Below are 21,118 nucleotides of genomic sequence, written 5' to 3'. Positions count from 1 at the left end.
AGACCAGCCCTGGCCGCTGCTACCCACAGCTCAGACCATTTAATACATCGCCCTCACCACTGCCTCTTGCTGAATCTCTTGATGAAGCTCCAGTGAAAAAAAAAAAAAAAAAAGAAAAGAAAAAAGGAGAGGCTGCACAGAAGCTTTTCCAGAGCCGTTATTGGCTGCGCTGTGTGTTGTGCTGTCTCTTCACGTCTGTCTTCTTTTCTTTCTTGTGTGTACAGACAAATACGCAGGATGGACAGGGATGCTGACAGAAGTGACTAAGGCTTCATGCGAAAGGCTTTCTGTTTTAACAGGTAAGACGCAATGCTGAGTATTATCGGTGGATTACTTTAGTGTAATTGCAGCTTTTGTCTTTCCAGACCACAGTTATCATTTGCAAAGATACATAAAATTGGCTGCAAACATGCATTCAAATTGATGAAAGCAATGTGGAGGCACTTTTTAGAGGTGTTTCATATTTCATTATTTAGTTGTTGACTGTTGTGGATGAGAAAGGCAACAATGTAATAGGTGCATAAGTTAATATACTGATCACTTGTGCATCCAGTTGGTGAAATGTTTTGGGTTTTTCTTACACTGTAAGACATCAAAAGCTTCACAAGAGCCACATAATGACTTTGTTCTTATCATTGAGACACTTGTGAATGATATCGATCAATTTAAGTGTGGGAAACCACTAATAACAAGTCTGGTAACACTTTATTTAGATAGTCTGCCTACAAATAGTTTAACTGAATGCATTTAGGCATGTAGACAAGGTTAAGACAACCTGCTGAAGTTCAAACTGAGCATCAGAATGGGAAAGAAAGGTGATTTAAGGTACTTTGAATGTGGTATGGTTGTTGGTGCCAGACGGGCTGGTCTGAGTATTTCAGAAACTGTTGATCTACGGGGATTTTCACATACAACCAAGGGTTTACAGAGGATGTTCAAAAGAGAATGGCCAGACTGGTTCAAGATGATAGAAAGGCAACAGTAACTCAACTATCCACTCGTTACAACCAAAGTCTGCAGAAGACCGTCTCTGACTGATCAACACGTCGAACCTTGAAGCAGATGGGCTACAGCAGCAGAAGACCACACCAGGTGCCACTCCTGTCAGCTAACAACAGGAAACTGAGGCTACAATTCACGTAGGCTCACCAAAACTGGACAACAGAAGATTGGAAAAACATTGCCTGGGCTGATGAGTCTTGATTTCTGCTGCCACATTCAGATGGTAGGGTCAGAATTTGGTGTAAACAACATGAAAGCATGGATCCATCCTGCCTTGTATCAACGGTTCAGGCTGGTGGTGGTGGTGTAATGGTGTGGGGGATATTTTCTTGGCACACTTTGGGCCCCTTAGTACCAACTGAGCATGGTTTAAACACCACAGCCTACCTGAGTATTGTTGCTGACCGTGTCCATCCCTTTATGACCACAGTGTACCCATCTTCTGATGGCTACTTCCAGCAGGATAATGCACCATGTCACGAAGCTCTAATCATCTCAAACTGGTTTCTTGAACATGACAATGAGTTCACTGTACTCCAATGGCCTCCACAGTCACCAGATCTCAGTCCAATAGAGCACCTTTGGGATGTGGTGGAACGGGAGATTCACATCATGGACGTGCAGCCAAATCCACAGCAACTGCATGATGCTATCATGTCAATATGGACCAGAATCTCTGAGGATTGTTTCCAGCACCTTGTTGAATCTATGCCACGAAGAATTAAAGCAGTTCTGAAGGCAAAAGGGAGTCTAACCTGGTACTAGCAAGGTGTGCGTAATAAAGTGGTCGATGAGTGTATTCTGAGAGTAATTTTCGAACTAATTACTCAACATATGTAGCACAGGTTGAGTGAATCATAATAATACTCATCTACAGACAAAGCGAAACAGTTGAATTGTTGAATCTCAACTAATAAGCTGTTTAAATGTTCCAAATACTCTCTGAACTATCTGTAGCTGGACTATCCACATAAATTGTTACCAGAGGTTTTGACAGAATCGTCCTTGATTTGCCTTCACAAATGTTATCACAAAGAATCAAGGCAGCGATTCATTGTCACACCATAAAAAAACCCTGAGAGCTACAAGTCAAGAGAAGTTGAAAATTCCCAGCACTTACTGATACTCTTGTGTAAATGTGTTTGCGTTTGCATACTGTGAGCGTGTATATTTGTACACATGCATACCTCCATCTGTGCATACGTAGGTGTGTGATCCTTGTGTGTATTTTAACAGATAAAAGATAAGCTTAAGAATAGTCTCTTGGCTAATAACAAACCTTGGTACACAAGCCAAGGCTGTGCATTTTAAACATATTTGATGCAATCTGCTGTTGTTTCAAAGCCTGTCCTCTATAAACAGATGACTGTAATTTGTTTCGTCATTTCAGCCAATATGTTCCAACTGCCAACCTGCTTTCCACTGAACATCCAAAAGCACTTGAGAAGAAAAGAGCCATAGTTATTATTTTAATCATTGTCACACCACAGTACAAGTTCCACTCATCCACCCACACACACACAAAGTTAGATATTCTTTAAAATACAGTCTATTGAAGTGAACAGACTCCTGTGATAGTAGCTGAAGGTAGCATAGCACGCCGCTCAGGGTCAGGTGACTACAGACATGTGTGTGCAGAAGGGGCCATCTGAGGTGAGCATCGGTAGAGTTGCACAATTGCTATCCAATTTAGAGCCCCTGCTTTTTAAGACCAGGTCGTCCAAACGGCTGTCTAGCTGAGATGAACTGCTCCTTCTAGATGAGATAAAGCACACTCAGTGTTCCCCGGTAAGATAGATGTGCACATTTGCATGCCGGGCTGTCAGTTTCACCGCTGCCCGGCCTCCTTCTTCCTTAATTTCTTTTTAGACTGTCTTTCTTTCTGCATTTTCCAGCGTCTGGCTCTCAAAGGGGAGTACTACATAAATTACTAGTAGTTAGGGGATGCCATGATGCCTAATGCATTATTCACAGTTGACTGACAGTGGTCCTTACTTTTTTCCGCTTTAAATGTGACTGTAGTGGGGACAAGTAGTCCATGCAAATAACACAATGGATTGTGGCTAATGAATAGGCCATGATAGTAGGTTTTCCAGGCAGTTAAACCGGAGGTTCTCTCTGACAGAAATTACATATGCAGTATGACAGAGTTCTCCATCATGTTCAGGTCTAATTACTGGATATGAGATTTGTCATTATCAGTGGACAGACTCAAGTCATATTATTAATGTTTGAATGTGATATATTGAATGTATTGTTACTTTAAATTTGAGATTACTATGGACAAATGGAATATATATGTACTGTATAGTAAGTGCAGCACATAGCACTATATGAACGTAGAGAAGTATAGGAATGAATGAGCTTGAAATGCACAGCAGCACAGAAGACAAGCAGCAGTGTCATTATTGGGTCAAGTTGAATTTTGTGAGACAACTTAAAGGGAAAGTGCACCCAAAAATGAAAATTCAGCCATTATCTACTCACCCTCATGCCGAGGAAGCCTCTGGTGAAGTTTTAGAGTCCTCACTGCTGCTCTTCAGAGACCGTGCATCACCGATCACCCTGAGCGCGCACATGTGAACACGGAGCACAGAGAAGCAGTCAGAGCTACAGGCTACAATGAGGCTGAAATGATGTTTTTTGAAACAACTTTTTATGTCTGGGCTTCAGGACACTAGACCTTTTTCACGGCAGACATTTTGACATGTCAGAGTAGGAGCAACACAGGTGTGTTCAATGACACTAATGACAGCTGCGTTCCACTTAGGGGAGACCCTGGTATTGTCCATGTTGGCTAAATGTTACTAGCTTACTGGGACACTGAATGGAACTCAGCCATCCTTAATGTTATCAATTTCACCTGTGCTTTTTCTACTGACACAAGTCAAAATGTCTGCTGTGAAAAAGGTCCCTTGGATCACCACGGATGAGCGTGTTGGAGATATTTTGTGGTTTCAATTTTGTGTTCTTGGACATTAGTCTGGGGCACCATCAGCCATTAGGTGTGCTAGCCGCTCCCCCTGCCGATCTCCGCAAGGGATGTGAGGACTCTAAAACTTCACCACAGCCTTCCTCAGCATGAGGATGAGTAGATAATGGCTGAATTTTCATTTTTGGGTGCACTATCCCTTTAAGTCAGAGCCATACTTCTGTTGTTTTGTTTTGTTTTGTCAGATATTTTATTATATTTTATATACTATATTTCATACATTTTTCAACTTTAACCTGACCAAGATAGGCAGCAACAACAAAAGCTGTTTTCGGACCAAACTGTTCTGGGAACTCTTGGAGAGAATCTGCCCACTTGGGAGCTCCCCCAAGAACTATATACCTCCAAGGGCTGTTTTTCTTATTGCCTTCGCACTGCCAATAGGAAGGCTGAAGTGATGTACTGCAAGCCGGCCAGTGGTTGGTATAGCAACAGCACTTTCACTTTGTCAAATCTGCATTGTATTTCCACTGCCACATATATGCCTAGGCGTGGATGTTTTCAGTTGCCTCTCTGTCAGCTCTGCTAAATTTGTGCTAAATTTATGCTCTTCAGTCTGTTGTGCAAGTCTTGTTGGTGCTTTTTGTGGTTGGCTTTGGACGGTGATTTCATGTCGCTGAAAGTCACTCATCGGGATGTGGACGTCAGCTCACCAGTCTGTAAACTCTCTCTTTCTGCCGACATCTAGGCAGCTGCTAGCTAGCCAGGTCGAGGTTTTCAAGGAAAACATAGAGAGGAATAAGCACCAGCTGAACTAGCATCTTGCTAGAATTTGTACGGGCGTTGGAACATAAACTAAACAACCTCCGTACCGCATCAGTTTCAACGTGATTTTAGCAACTTTTCATTCACTGTAACTTGGCTAAATCCTGGACATTAAACCAGATGTCTCTTTTTCCGTATGCCAATCTGACAGAGCAAAGGACTCTGGTGAGAGAATAAGATGAGGTGTGTGCTTTCCGATGAATAAGGACTGGTGTGTTGGTGGAAATGTGAGATGCTGTCCTGGTCCTGCTGTGGATCACTGCTAAACACTGTTCAGAGGCAGCTGCAGTGTGGCACTGCCCGTGTTGAGGAGGAGTGACCATACAACTGTCTTGTTTACTATTAAAGTTCCTCCAGTCCAACAACACCTCATCAGTTAAAAAAAGAACATAAAATATGCCACAAACTCAGAATTAAACAGGACTGTGTTTACAAAAGTATGAATAACATTTGTAATAGGACTATGTATACATTTCTTATCTTGAAAAATCCTTAATTGGCACTTTAAAACAACTTCAGAGCTTTTTAAAACAATACAATAGCAAAGGACATCCAAAACGTAACAAGACTAACATCAAGATTTTAATACCCCAAACATTGGCAGTTTGTACCTTCGCTCACTTTTCATTCCTGTCTCGTATTTCGATAGTGTTCTGTATTCTGATCTCATTTTCCTCCTGGTAGCATCACATCCAGTATATCACAACATGGTCTGCCCTTTTTTTTCACCTCACAGCTAAACTGAACTCTCAGTATTGCTGTACATCCACAAACATACAGCTGGCGGACAAAACTTCAAACAAAGTAACTGCAAATTGATGAAACTCATAATGTGTGGTCTTTTGTTGTCAGATGTGGATTCATTTTTTAGACTGTTTGTGGTTTGTGGCCATTTTTCCAGTTTGCCTCTGCAGAGTTCCTGTTTTTTTCATATATCAACTTGACTTTTTAGACTGAGTAATGTGCCAGCAGTACATGCAGTGAATTCTGGCTTATTTGTCAGGGTGTTTGCAGATTTTTAACAAGTGTTAAGGTGTCTTAAATTCAATTTTGTAGATCTAAGGCTTTAAAAGTCGTTAAATATTTTTGAATTTGATTTAGTTAAGTCTTAATTGCCACAAACATTTTATCTAATTTAATTTATCCATTTTTTAATTTGTTTTTGTTAAAATGATTCAAGCTGTTCTTTGTTAAAGTTCATGTCTGATGTTACAAATCGTTAAAACTACCACTGAACCTCTTTTTACTTTATACTTGCACTTACCTGTTGGCAGAATGTAGATTACTAACTTACTCTAATAATCATATTACTACATAAAACATATATATATATATATATATATATATATATATATATATATATATATGTGTGTGTGTGTGTGTGTGTGTGTGTGTGTGTGTGTGTGTGTGTGTATATATATATATATATATATATATATATACTGCTTACCTTTAAACGTACCTGCAAGGGTTGAATAAGAAAAAGATGATTTGTCCAAAAATCAGTCTTAAAGTTGGTTTAAAAATGATTTTGATACGGTCCTAAAAAGCATTGAGTTTAATTGTCTGATACCTGTAGACACACTCTATGTACCTCTGTAAGACGCATTATGTTACTTTAACGGAGTGATTCTCAAATCACTATTGAAACTAAACGCCTGCTGCTACTTTGTGTTCAGCTTAGAATGACTTATGTTATCTCTGTAGTTCCCTATATATCTCTCTTACACTCTCTTACTTTCAAATGTTTGAAGCCTGACAAAAGCCCACCTGGGACATATAGAACAAGTGTCTTTTGCAAATATGCTACAATGACGGATAAAGGATTAAAGTTGATGACTCAATCTTTACCGTACTGTACTCTGATTTAATTGTTCTGTTAGTTGAGTGGCAAACTAACGATAAAAATGAGGTCTTTTAGAGAAAATATTATTTTGGCTATTGTACGGCCCTGTGAAATCCATTTCAAATATTCAGATCGTTTTGTAAAATAAAGTGCTTCCCATCTGAGTGTTATATTGCTTTGCTTCAAATATAGCCTAAACTTAGCTTTCTCTGAGGGCCTCTTCCTCATGACTGCAGTGTCCAAAAATAATGTTCATTGTCAGGATTTGGTTTCTCAGCAGCCAAACAGAATAAATTAACTTCCCTTAGAATTTAATGTGATATCTTATTTCATAAGTGACGCAGGTAACATGTTTTACACTTCCTGTAAATATAATCCAGTTAATCTTATTTTCATGTGAGTATTTACACTGTGTTCATGCCTTATTTTGAAAAGCGAATATAGTTGTATGTGTTTCCTGGCCAGTTTCAATGCATTTACAGGTGCTTTGACTATGGAGAGGTGAGCGATGGCTAGCTTGATGTGGAAACATCAGACACTGTCTCTTCATCACCCTAGAAGCACAGGAGAATTGGACCTTTTTTGGCTGACCAAGCAAAAGACAGTTAAAGCTAGTGTTACTCGCATCTCGTTGTCAAACCAGTTGATACGTAATTCAGACACGCACAGAGTAGCAGAGCAAAGTCTCAGAGAATAGAGTAGACAAGCCCAATCAGCTGGCTGATTGTATTTACTGTTCCAACCTAACTTTTTACATCCAGTGTTTGTGTGGAGATGAGCTCAGCCCTTGGTGAAATGACATAGAGGACAGAAGCAGCTTGCTCATAAATGACACCAAGACATAGTAGCATCGTTTTTCTTCTGTTTATCTGGCTTAGGCACTGAGAAAAAATGATTTTAAGGGTTAGGGAAAACCCTGATATTTTTTAAGTAGTTGCATCCACATTTTGGCAACTTCTACAATATTCCATGTTTTAAAGTTGAGTCAAGTTTTAGTATCAAATTCTGTGATTAGAAAGGCCCCACTAATTGTTAAATGTAGTTTGACTACAGATTATCAATGCTGTATTTACAGTCTGTTTTAAAAGAATCTGTAGTTTTATTCTAACTTGTCATATATTCAGTTTGAGCAGTAAATGGAGCACTCTGTGTCACTGATAAGTTTGGGAACCAGAGGGGAATATTTATGATTCTTTTTACCCCCCAAACTTGAAAACGGAAGTTGCTGCATGAATTTCTCAGAGATGAAATGAAAACTGACTTTCAACATCTGTCACAGCCATCTGTGGCATTCCAATTGTAGCCCTTTCTGTTCATTCTCCATATGCTTTGGCTCATATGAGATGAGTCATTGGGGTCTTGAATGCAAGTCTTGTGTTGTAATGGAAACCTAACGATGTCCCCTGAGGTCTCAGCTTACACTGACAATGACTGACAGACAGTTGCTGTTGATCACAGACTTGAGTCCCATTGGAGAGCACTGCCTACTCCTGCTCATGAATACTCATAAGCTTTAATGCAAAGAACCACAAGAACGGGCTCTCTGGTTCATAGACCTCCAGGTGTTTCTAGGAGGAATGGTTAAAAATAGCTTAGGTAGGAGGTGGAAATATGCTGTAGGGTGTGAATCAATTAATGTCCATTATAGTTGCAAAAAAAGTCTTTAGAGGCAGTGTGGTGTGTTGGTTGTGTCAGATGAGTGTTAGTTTTCAGGCATTTAGATAAATGTATTCCTGTTCTCACCATATGAGAATATGAAGCATGTTGGGAGACCTGGCGGAAGTAACTATGATTGGAGTTTGCGGCATGATGTGCAAGTTGCGCTAACCCTCCAGGGAGACATGGGACATGGGAAAATGTTGAGAGATTAGCCTCACGTTGAAACAGCCGCAAAACCACTCATTATTCATTCTTGCTCCTGTCAATGTGAAGTATTACTGTCTCTTCCAGTCTTGACACGCTCTTACCAAATCCACAAGGGGCCTTTCGTTTAACTGCTGTTCCCTTCACAGTGCTGTTAAATGGCTCATTAGTAAGGCTAAGGTGTCATGTACTGAAGGACAAATGTATTGGCTCTGCAGCTTTACCTGTGCCGTCAAACACACAAAGAATGGAGCGTGGAGATTAGTGCTTTACAAAAGACAGTTGGCTCTGAAACCAGGGAAGCGATGCAGTGAAGAGATTTTAAATCTCTTGTGACATTAATTAAATAATTGTATTTGACGATGATGTCAAAGGTATCTTGCTGGATGCCGTTTTGAACTGGCAGCACTTTGATCCCTGCATAAACATTCAGTGTCCATCCTCACTGAAAGTTTTTGGAGCTCTAAAACTTCAGGGTCAGACAGAGAGACAGATGCATCATAAAGTTGGGTAAATGTAGAAAAAATAAGACCATTACATGTGTTTATGTACGTGTCTTACTTCTATTGAATTTTGCACGGTGATATAGATAAAGGGATAAAGAATCTAAATTTGAGACTATATATGTTTTTTGTGGTACATAAATGTGTCTCTACATTGGCAATTTAGTGAGACATGGGCTGATTACAAGTTTCAGTACAACAGAAATGCAATATGATCCAACTGTGGAATCACCTCATCCAAGTGGTAGAGGGCAGAGTAAACAACATGAAGCAACTCACATGTTTCTGAATGGGCTTAAAGCCCAGTAAATACCAAAAATTCTCATGAGACGAGTTGAAACAGGCAACTACTTGCAATGCGCTGTTCTGCAACGTTTTAAAAACCTGCCAGTTCACACCAATGCAACTAAATGAGACGGAGTATCATCTCTATGCAACAACTCTCTGTTCTTTCGCTCCGTTTTCCAGCTTTTCAGGCTTATTTTGTGGCTGAATATAATTTGTAGTGTCTTAAAATGTGAATAAGGATAGTGATAGTGAGATACTGAGTTCAGTTGCTTTAGTAGTAGTGATGAAACGGTGAAAAACATCAACAAAATGAGCATCAGATGAGGGCAGACAGGGCATAAGCACATACAGCAAGCAGCAGCGGCAACCCACCGTCAGCAAGCAAACAAACACGCCATCTGCGGTCATTTTGATTTGACCACCACAAGCCAATTGGCTGTTGAAACAGGTGACGTACCTGACGTTCTAAAACCAGCTGCCAGCGATTTGACCAGCTGAGTTGCAGGTGACACCATGAGCCAGCTTAAAGGCGCTGTATGTGGCCAAAACGGTTACTGCACTCAAATTCAAAATACTGCTGCGAGTTGTGTCCGCCCCCCCTCCCCTACAGATTCGAGGTTGCTGGACAGCGGCACGCTGGAGACTGATTTGTTTGCCCACAGGCAGCTGCCGTGGCGCCGCGTCCTTGATCTTCGGTTTTCCAGAGGACTGTTCGAGCAAGTCCGGCTTCTCTGCTGCTAACGCTGCTGCCGGGATACAGCTCAGGAGCCGGCTGCTAATGCTATGTACTGGGACACTGCTAACGCTGCTTGCCGTGCTGCTGTAGCTCAGTCGTAACTGTAACTGATGCTGAGACTCTACTGACTGCGTGACTGGTAGACGGCAGTGGGTGGCGCAACAGGCCAAAACACAAATTCAAAACATAAACATGATTTGCGGACCGTAAATTCTTTTTTTAAATGCGAATATTCTGACTGTACTATTGTTGTCGGTGAGATCAGTATGTTATATGAACATTATTCCTTATTCTCTGTGACATATTAGGAGGTTTTTATGACTATTTGCTTTATATTTCTTACATATAGCTCCTTTAAGTCAAGCTCAGACCAACCAGTTCACACCACTGCAACTTTCTCTGCAGTGTTCTAACACAGTATCGGCTCGTCGCGAATCTTTGGTCTGACCTGGGCTTAAGAGTTTACTTAATATTCTAGGAGGCTAATATGTTGTGTATTTTCAGGAATAAATATGTAAGCTCAATTTAAAGTAAGATTTATTTCAAGTCTGAAGAAAAGGGTTTCGATATACCTGTTACATCATACAGATAGAGGCTCATATAGAACAGAGATCTAGATTCAAATACTGTATTATTTAGGAAGGAAAGTGATTGTGCCTGCAGGCTGTGTGGTTTGGGAAAGTGGAAAGAAAGACCCATTTTTATTTTTTATATCATACATACTAAGAACTAAGAATGCTTTAAGTGTGTTAATGTTTTATGAAGTGAATCTTCTCTATCAAATATTTGAATGGTTTTCAATTTTTATGTGTTAAAAGAAGCATTCCACTGCTAGAGAGATGGTCTTTTCATAAAACTAGGCTGTCATGCCATAGAAAGACGCAAATTCGTTTGCAGTTTTTGCTATGTGATCGCCGGTAAGATGGAGAGAAGTTTAACACAGGTCATTTTCACATACTACCCCACATTGTTATGATACACAGCGGTTTAAAATCAGCAAAGCATCCCTTAAAGTTGGATTACTTTTCTGATTTCTCCAGTATTCTATTTATATTTTTTATTATATTTTGCATGTTTTTTGAGTTTTGTTGCAAACATAAAGGTCTGAAAATCTTTGAAAATGTTTTTCTTTTAAAAATATAAACATAGCATTCTGCCAGTGTGAGATGGATGGAGATTTATGCACAACACAATAATAAAAACGTCATTAATTTATTCATTCGATATTAAATATGGATTGCACATTCATTCAGGGACAGTGACCCTCACTGTGTCACAACATTAATAGTTAGAATAAGATCAAATAAGTTTAAAAAATGCTTTTATCCTGAAGTTAATAAACTCAGTCAGTGCCTCGACTGTTTTTGGGTGCCGGCAGTTCCATAAACGGAAACGTGTGGGAATGTATTTTGTGATTGAAATTCTGTCAGGTACAGCACTATCACCGAGTGGATCTGCAATGCAAAACACTTTCATTGCCGTGTTTGTCTTTGAAAATGTGAAGTTGTTGCAAAACTTTGCACATCGTCCTTTCTCCCACTCCCTTTTCCCAATCCCATTATTTCTCTCTCCCTCCCTCTCTCTCTGTCTGTGTACATCCCACCTTTCTCATCCCGTCGTTCTTTGCTATCAGTTTAGAGGAAGAAATAGATTGTCTCCTCGCTCCCGTAATCAATTTGTGTCAGCACACCAGGTTTCTCTCTGGAAGTGCCAATGCTGGGAGAACACTTGGTATTCACAAAATGAAATAATGGGCCACCATAAATTCCACAGAGAGGCTCTGTCTGTTTCACTTATGTTTAGGGAGATTTCCACGAGATAACTCTTGATAGCATCTTCTATAGTGGCACCGGTGCTCCTGTGCGACTTCTCTTCTCTTTACATATCAGTTTTTAAACCCTATCGTCTCTGGTGGCCTGTCAACAGTAAACAACTGGCAGCAGTTAATGTCTGTACATACCACTTGAGATACGATGTGGCTATTTAAAGCTTTTTTTTTTTCTTTTTTTTTTCAAATATTTCATACAGTAGTTATTAGTTGAGGTTGTTTGATAATCTGCGATTGTACCTGGGGTTCAGGAAACATTTCCTTCACAGCAGTTAACTACCATCACAACAGCCTCAACACCCCATGATATTTCCTCTCATTTTTTTTTTTACAAACTAAACATGCTGTGATATTTTTGAGCACTCTAAATATAGCAGTTTTTCATTTTTACCCTAAGGCAGAAAACAGCATCTAGGTAGACACATAGCCCTACATTCACTTAGTCATTGAAATTCATGAGGAGAGGGGGTAAAAAACAAGGCTAATTTTTCAAGAGCAGGTTCACAAGCATCGGGCCATTTGTAAAACCTGTTCAGATGAATACACATGAAATAAATGTTAACTCTGCTGACAGGCTATTAATAAAAGGCCTCACTGTTTGATTTAGAGGCGAGGCGAGGGTATGTGCCCAGGGAGGTGAGAATGCTATAAGTGGTCACGGGGAGGAGAAGCCTTATCTCAGGCTAACTGATGTCTTTTGGGCTCCTTGACTCCCTCAGGTTGATTTGGACTTCTCTTTATCACGAGTGGTACACACACTGGGGGATTAGCCAGCCAATCCTGGATCAGTAAAACAACGTTATACTGGTGACATTTGGATCAATAATATCCTCAAATTACTTATTAAGATGTGCTGGATCTGGCTGGTTAGAAAATTATATCAGTGAGAGTTGAACCAAGTGGCCAGATGAGGTGAGGGGGTTGTTGTTGTTGCCATCACACTGTCTCACATTTCCTGAACCCTGAACATTTGAACTGGTGGATGGTTATGATGATGAACTTCTTTTAAGTACATGTGCACGATTTCTAGAAAAAATAATATAGTAAATAAAAATAGTCCATCAGTCCCATTCTCATGAATGTGATATCTCAGGAGCGCCTCATGGGGGTTTCCTCAAATTTGGCACAAATGTCCGCTTAGACTCAAGGATGAATTGTTTAGATCTTTTTAGTGGTCGAATGTCAAGGTCACTGTGACCTCACAAAAGATGTTTTTGACTATAACTCAAAACTTTCTCTGCTATATATGACAAAATTTTATACAAATGTCAAATAGGATAAAATGATGAAGTGGGGACAGTTAATATCTAAAAGGTCAAAGGTCAACTTCACTTTAACTTGTGATTATGAGTGGCCCAATAGCACGATATAAGGTATCATAGCCAATTTTTGTTGTTTTTGCAAATTGCTGTGCTGTGTAATTCAGCTTTATTGTAAGGCTATTGTTTGGTATATTGTTACTTTTTAAATGAAAACAATGACTTTAAAACAAATTAAATGTTGAAATGCAGAAAACAGAAGGGCAATTAGGTGCAATAAGGGGTGCAGTGTCGTTTTTGGCTGAGACTCTTTGGTTACATTTGGTTGGCATGATGCCGAATATTGGCAGAAATCATATGTTGGCACAAGGTTGAGTTATTGCTCTGAATGAAAGGAAGGCTGAACCACATAAGGAGAGAGGATCGACCTACTAGTCTGTGTGAGCTCAGTATTAATTCCTCCTCTCATTGTTGTTCAGTTATGTGAAAGTTGTTCTTTTTGGTATTTGTTCTGCTCATCCTTCACTATGATTGGACAGCTGAGTGAAAAGTGACAGTGACAGGCGGCTGCAGCATTTTACCCAAAGTTAAATATTTTTAAATTCTTGGTGACCAGAAAAAAACCCTAACGTGCAGTGCTCAGAGCAGAATAGACCCTCAGCGCATCGTCTCGCTGTCGGCATTTCTAGCATAGTGTTAATATGCTGCACTCCCATGAAAACAGAAAAACAAATGAACATAGCGGTTGTGGCTGTTGCTTATTATCCCTTGTGGTTAGCTTGTCAGTAGTGCGGTATTGCAATATTGTGGTTATCGTGACATCATAATGCTATGCAAAAATTGTCGTATGGTGTATGGGGATGTGAGTGTAGATTACCTTGGATGTAAAATGCAACTTGACTGGTCAGCTGAGACATACTAATAATACTAATACTAATACTAGTAATTCTAATTTTGCAATAATTAAATTATATTTTAGGGTGGATTTCCAACTTTGAGAATTTATTTACAGTTTCTGATGCTTAGAAACTTCTGAAGGCTGAAAGCAAAAATAATTAAGAAGAAAAAATATCCACTGAAAATAGCCTGTGGTGGTGCCTGCAATCAGCAGGTCTCAAACATAGGCTATTTAGGCAGTGTTGATGCTTGGAGCTGTTGGTTTACTAAGCAGGGAAAAAGGCTGATGTTTACCTCTCACTGCCCCCAAACACTGCTCTGTGTAACCTGCTGTGTCTACTGTTTCCCTACTGACCTGAAAAAAAAAGGTGTGCAGAATTGCCCATCTGCTGGTCTGCTGGCATGTATTGCAGCCCAGTATGTGAGATTAGGAGATCAAGGAGCGCATGTATTTCCTCACCCGCCTGCAAGCTGAGGTTGTGTATGAATCCTGAGTGTGTGCTAGGTCACTGAAAATGTTTGATAATTTGCCGCGAGGCTCATGAGAGCAAATATGCAACATAATGAGTGAAACACAACAGATATTTTTTTAAATTAAAATGAAACACATACTTAGTGAGACTTATGCTACAATTTATACTATAATGATCCCTCTTTTGCTGTGTTATTTTAGGGTAAACATCATGTAAATAGCAGACCATGAAATCAATCTTTAACATTACTGTACATACCCTGAAGCAATAAGCAGTGGGGTGAAATAATGTGATGTACCACATTTCCATACAGAGAGAGGTGGGAGGCAACTAAGAATTTAGTTGGGGGGGGGGGGATGAAGATAAGTTCAAAGCCACGTGGAATGTGCATAGCAATCCATTACACTGTCATGGTGGGGAAAGAGATTGCAGGCCCATTCTCACCAGGGGAATGTGCCAATTATTAGATAATGTTCAGAGCAAGCCGTCATGGATTAAAGCTTTGCAAGAGTCAGGATGCTCTTCAAATGAAGATGGTTTGATTAGCATACACTCAGCTTTTCCAACTACCACATGAAGTTTGAGGTTGAACGGGGGATTTAGCCCCTCTCCTCAGCTTTGCTTGCAAATCCTGCACAAGAAATGCGTAGTCAGAATCAGAAATGCTGTGTCTCCTTGAAGTTTCATACCGCAAGGATTTTGTCGTGCACTCTGACAAATCTTCGCGAGGTATATGGTAACAGAATTTTTTTAGTCAAGCTTTGGGAATGTGCATTTTTGAATAACAACTTAAAATACTGGTCGATAGGGCTGGGACATGGTGGTCGATAACTTTAATGTATTGACTGAAATAACCCAGTACCAAGATGTATCCAAATTTCGCCAGTCAAACAATACTTGGATTTGATCCTTTTTGCACTGGTGGTGTGATCCTGGACCGTCCTGACTTCTTGCCGCATCAACAAATGTTCTGTTGCTGCCATCTCTGGAGCCACTCTCCTGCCAGCAAATGTTCAACATCTGCCCAGTCAGCTTGAGCAGCACTGGTTAACATCAAATTCTGAGCCTTTAAATCTTCCAAACTTACTCACACGAACACCGAAACAGCTTGACTCTGTCATTAATCATGTCAATAACCATTAGGTAACATTAGCTTTGAGATGTTAACAGTTAGCCCTATCATTGTGTGTGTGCGGTCAGGCAGACTCTCAGCTGTGCCTGCCACAGAGCTCGCACTCCTGAGGCAACAGATAGGCTGTATCTAAATGTCAGGACTTCACCACACTTTCAGACTCGCGGACTTTGCAGGCACTTTCCTGCAGGCACTTTCCTGCGAAGTCCAGAAGTGCTGAGGGCTGTCAAGAGCTACAATTCAGCGAGTCCACAAGGGGCCTCAAGCAGACTTTCTGCAGACTTCCAGGGAGTCCGCTTCGGGTGTAGACTTCACTGATTTAATAAACCACAATTCATTGCAATTAGGGCTGCCACGATTAGTCGACTAATCGATGACTAATCGACTACTAAAATAATCGGTGACTATTTTAGTAGTCGACGAATCAGTTTGAGTCATTTTTCATAGAAAAGTACTATAAAAGGACACCAAAACACTCTTATTGCAGCTTCTTACGTTCAAATATTGGCAGCTACACACTCTCCCATGACGGTGAACTAAAACCCTTTGGTGTGAGTATGAAACAAGACATTAGATGACGTAATTTTGGGGTTTGGGCGAGACAGACCGACATTTTTCAACATTTTTACACATTTTTCGATGAAATGATTAGTCGATTAATCGAAGAAATAATCGACAGATTAGTCGACAATGAAAATAATTGTTAGTGGCAGCCCTAATTGCAATACGGACATGACATTGTGGGGTTTTTTTTAGTTGCCAAAAAACACTTAAAAATGTGTAAAATAGTTACACATTTTTACACATATGACATATATATGAATACGACAGCAGCGATAGTAAAACAGTCTCGAGGGCTGTCTATCTGCCACTTGCAATCACAGCCCTCGCAGACTTTACTTCTGTCCAGAGGGTGGACTTTTGGATTCAGCCTTACATTACATACAGTCTTTGGTGCCATGATGTGAAGTGCAGTTTATTTGACATGGTTGGCAGTCAGGATGCCTAGATTCAGTACTCTATTGGTATTGGTGTCACTTTAAGGGAACGGCTAGTGGTATCGTAATTTTTTTAAAGAACACCCAGCCGTATCTGTAGGACTGAGACAATCAGTTGATTTAATCAATTTGTCAAACAGCAGAACAGTAAGTAACAACTACTTTGATAATTCGTTATTCATTTACAACATATAATAAGACAGAAATTGCAAACATAAGTTAGTTCCAGTTCTTCAAATGACAATATTTGCCTCTTTTCTAGATTTTATAACATTGTTACTGTATTATCTTTGTGTTTTGGACAGTTGGAAGCAGTGTGAAGATGGGTTTAGTAAATTGTGATGGCCATTTTAACTACTTTCTGACCTTGTGTTGACTGTGCAAGTCTTTGAAAGTAATTTGACATATTTCTCAATAATGAAGGTTATTGTATTGAAATGAGGGCATCACACTAGATTAACTGCTGATATCATCAACTTTTCCAATGACGGTCTTGGATATGGCAGTTTTGTTTGCTTAGTTTGTTTAGTGCTGCACTTTCCTCTGTATATCTGCATAAATGAGGTATTGTCTCACATAATGTTGAGTTTGTGCCCTCAAGGAAATTGAAGCTTTCAAAGCAGTGAGGCATTTGTTAATCAAAAACCTTCTGCCAGAATTGTATACAACCCTCAAGAGTTCAATGACACCATGCTGTCTGTAGCATTAATAATTAATGAGTGCATTTAAAGTATGCTGTCATTTTGCTTTCCAATAGTACTGCACATTTCTAAAAGTACAGCAAATGGAAGTTCATTTGGGCTATGTAATATCTCTGGATTTATTATTAGGTTTTCTGTAATAGTATTGATAAATTCCACTAAATGTCTCTATAGCTAAAAATTAAATCAGCACAGCACTCAGCAGAAGCAGAATTGGAATACATTTTTATTGTATCTGCAAACTTATTTTAATTAGGCTAAATGTTAAGCTGGCACGTCATGTGGTCATAGGACCATCACATGACATTTCCAATAAACTTAGCCCTTAATCACAACTAAGCCATTGGGTAGTAAATATATAACAGATGTGTCATCAAGACAGTAAGTAATATAAAAGCTGTAGCATTATAAATCCTACACACGGCACTTGAAATGCATGTGTAAACTGTAGCCATTAAATTTTAGTGTATTTATGTTTCCAAAGGCTGGAACAAAACATACATTTCTGATTAATGTATCTATTGCAACTCACGATTAATCACTTCATTGTTCAGTCCATAAAATGATAAAAATATGACAAATTTGTATCAAACACATTCAGTTTTCGTCACTGACATACTCAAGTCAGTGTTGAACAAGCTCTTTTGAGCAATCTTATGATAAGCAGTGATATGAAGGGCTTCACTCCCATTCTGACTCTCAGAGAGACAAAGGGCAAAAGAGAAAAATCGGCAACATTACTGTGGCCTAAATCTCATCTCCTGTAAAGGTAAAGGCCTCTTCTATTTTTCATCATCGCCTCCAATAAGTATATCAATCATCTGACACCTGCATCACACCTGTGGACTTGTTTTCATCATCTTAGAAATTCACCCAGATTTTACCTTTTTGATAAAAAGGGAGCTATTTGCAGAGCTTGTATGACACAGACTGATACAACTATTTGGGGAGACTGTTTGGTATAAGAAAGATAGCTTCTTTTTTAGGTGTTGACAAGCCCAGAAAAGAAATCCTTTTCTTGTGTGAGAATTCTGAGTTGGGTTTTGGTGGAAACTGAGGTAAAGATGTTCAAGACTGTGAACTCTCAGGCTGCAGTTGTCTGGGATTACACAAAACCAATCCACCGATGGTGATTGTTGATTCTGTTGCTGCAGGTTCTCTCATTTCACCACGATGTTGTCAGGCTCCCATGGAAATGACATTTTGCCAAATGAGATGTATTAGCCTTTTGGGGAATATACTCTTAATCAGCTCCATTTAAACAGAAGTGATTAACACATCTTCTTTAAGTGTGCTTAAAAGAGGTGCTGCTTTCATTTTGGCCTGCAGTCAGTTAGTCTCTTGGGAGACAATTTGTCATTATCTTTAAGCAGTAAATACTAACCATAATGTCAATGATTTTTCACAATTTTTAAGAAGAAAATATTTTAGATTGAGTAGGTCTTTGTGTGAAGGCATCAAGCAAGCATTATATCGTATACTTTCTAAGATGTGGTAATAACAAGAGATTGTTCCCCTCTTACCATCAAACAAGACGGTCATTAGGATTCAACCTCTGAGCACCATGAATGTCTGTTCCAAATTTCATGCCATTCGAACCTTCAGGTGGCGCTAGAGTCAGGGTAACACCAAAGTTCATAGGCTTCACTCTCTGGGGACCATGACTCGGTCTGGATCAAAGAGGGGGGACCGACTGACCAGCCAACTAACCAATAGCTATTGCCAAGTTACTTGCATATCTAAAATTATGTACTTGAGTTCAGATGACCATTACATTTCATCATAGGAACAGATGCTGTATTTTCTGTTTCAAATGGAAATGTAAGTCTTAATTTGGTGCATGTTTTTGTTTCAGGTAAAAAAAGAAATTGGGTCACTGGAACATTTTATAACAATAAATGTTTGTAGAATTTGGCAGAAGAGACTGTTCTTAGGGATGCTCTCCAAATACATTAAGAACGCATGGAAAACATTCTGTTAGGATTGGAAGAAAAAACGTAAGTAGAATAAAAAATAGTATGAATTATCCTGAATAACCATCAGACACACAGTAGGGAAAAAAATCTCAAAAGAAAGGAACAAACCACAAGATGTCCATCATGGTAGTGGACATGTGCCTATCTTACATGGAGAAATAAACCTGTCCCTGTGATCTGAGTAGTTCACTTAGCCAGCTATCTCTCCACGTTGAATTTCCCCTCAGGGATTAATAAAGTATATATAAAAAGTTTTAACACATTTGTAGAATAGGAATTTTCCTTTGGCTGTAAATGTACAAGAGAGTGAAGCAACAAGAGTGCAGCAAGATTATTAAGCAGGATCTAGATATTAAGAAAAGACACCACTGAATGTGCCTAACATATACAGCAACAGTCATGCTACAGCTGGAAGCCCAGTTGATTGATGAGGCTGGGTTCCCAAGTGCTATCACATGCAGATACTGTATACAGTGTGATCAGCTGCATTTTAATTACAGCATATATTCATTGTGAAATACTCTGCTCCACTAAACCAACCTAGCCTGTGTGCAAACATGATGAACTAATGCCTTTAATCGAGGTGACAGCCAGCAGCATGTCAGCATCTTATAATGGCCCCCAAGGACAACCATGCTTCAAGAACAAACAAATATTCAGGCAAATGCGCTCCAATTCCATAAACTGAGCAATTATCCAAACACACACAAGAGGAAAAGCACAAACAGTGAGAGAAGTGCCTACAAATCCAGAGTCGCTGCAAATATCAAAACACATGCAGTAGAGGAACGCCAATGTGACAATGTAGATGTGCCCAAAGAAAAGAGACAGTAAAGACAGAAAAACATACAAAAAGAAGAATCTGGCAAACTGATCTTAAATGTTAAAGGTGTCCCAGGTAGCCAGGGGGGAAGGAATGATATGAAAGAGATCAGCTAGTTTTACTCAGCATCTGAAAGAAACTGACATGCATGGATCTCTCAAGAGAGCAATAAAAGGCATAGTAAATAAAGAGCAAACAGCTCAAAGAACAGTCTTTATATCAACCCAAAAAACTCTCTTCAGGACACATGGGGAAAATAGAAAAAAAAAAACTTCAGGAGTGTAAATATCGAAGGGATATCCCTCATTTTTTAATGGTCAGGGGTGCAATGGTAGCTGTAATTGAAAAAATTTGCCTGGGTCCAGACCTTGGAGTCTGTGTTGTCAAGTGTTGGGTTGGAACCAATGAGAATTAATAACAACAAGTGCAGTGCTGTAGATTCAGTAGATGCTGCTTTTGAGTCTCTTTTGAATTGATTTGTTGTCTCAACATCGCCTGACAATGTTTTTTGTTTTTACTTCACTCCATTCCTAAAACCTTGGCAAAACAAGTATGTTTGAATGGGTAAACATCAGTGTGAACTTAAAATAATGTTACATTCAGGCGGATTTTTTGGTCTCTAGTAGGAATGTCAGTTTCAATTAATTTTGCTTTCAATAGCCTGACACCTATTAACCAGTAGCAAACTGGTTTTGAAGGAAAACAAACAGCTGACTGACAGCCTGCTGGCTGTGTTTATATGCAGAAACATAGTGCCCGTGGCTCACCATCGGGTTAGCTGATGTCAGCTATGGCTGGCAGCGCCACTCAGTTGCGATTATTGCTGGCACTAGGACAGCATTTGGGTGAAAAAATGATGATCACTCTCAGGTCTCCCCACAAAACCCCTTCAGCTCTTTTAACTATGTTTGTTAGCACCACAGTGCTAACAGAGCATACAATGAAAACAGTGATAACATAGTCCCAGTTCACAATGCTAAAGGGGATTCAGAGTGCAAAATTGAGCTGCAAACTTATTGGGGTGATCTGAAGAGAA

General features: G+C 39.6%; 1 protein-coding gene across 2 annotated transcripts in view; it reads left to right on the top strand.

The window, feature by feature from the left end:
- The first annotated feature begins 224 nt into the window (after positions 1-224).
- Positions 225-21,118, top strand: part of inpp4b (inositol polyphosphate-4-phosphatase type II B) — a 311,501-nt gene continuing 290,607 nt past the window's right edge. For both annotated transcript variants that reach the window (XM_049567168.1, XM_049567159.1), the window contains exon 1: positions 225-299. The gene's annotated coding sequence lies outside the window, so the exon portion shown is untranslated. The remainder of the gene's footprint in view (positions 300-21,118) is intronic.

Source organism: Epinephelus fuscoguttatus, linkage group LG3, assembly GCF_011397635.1.
Source record: "Epinephelus fuscoguttatus linkage group LG3, E.fuscoguttatus.final_Chr_v1".
Lineage (NCBI taxonomy): Eukaryota > Metazoa > Chordata > Actinopteri > Perciformes > Serranidae > Epinephelus > Epinephelus fuscoguttatus.
The sequence above is the reverse complement of the archived record's forward strand: the minus strand, read 5'-3'. Positions and strand labels throughout refer to the sequence as shown.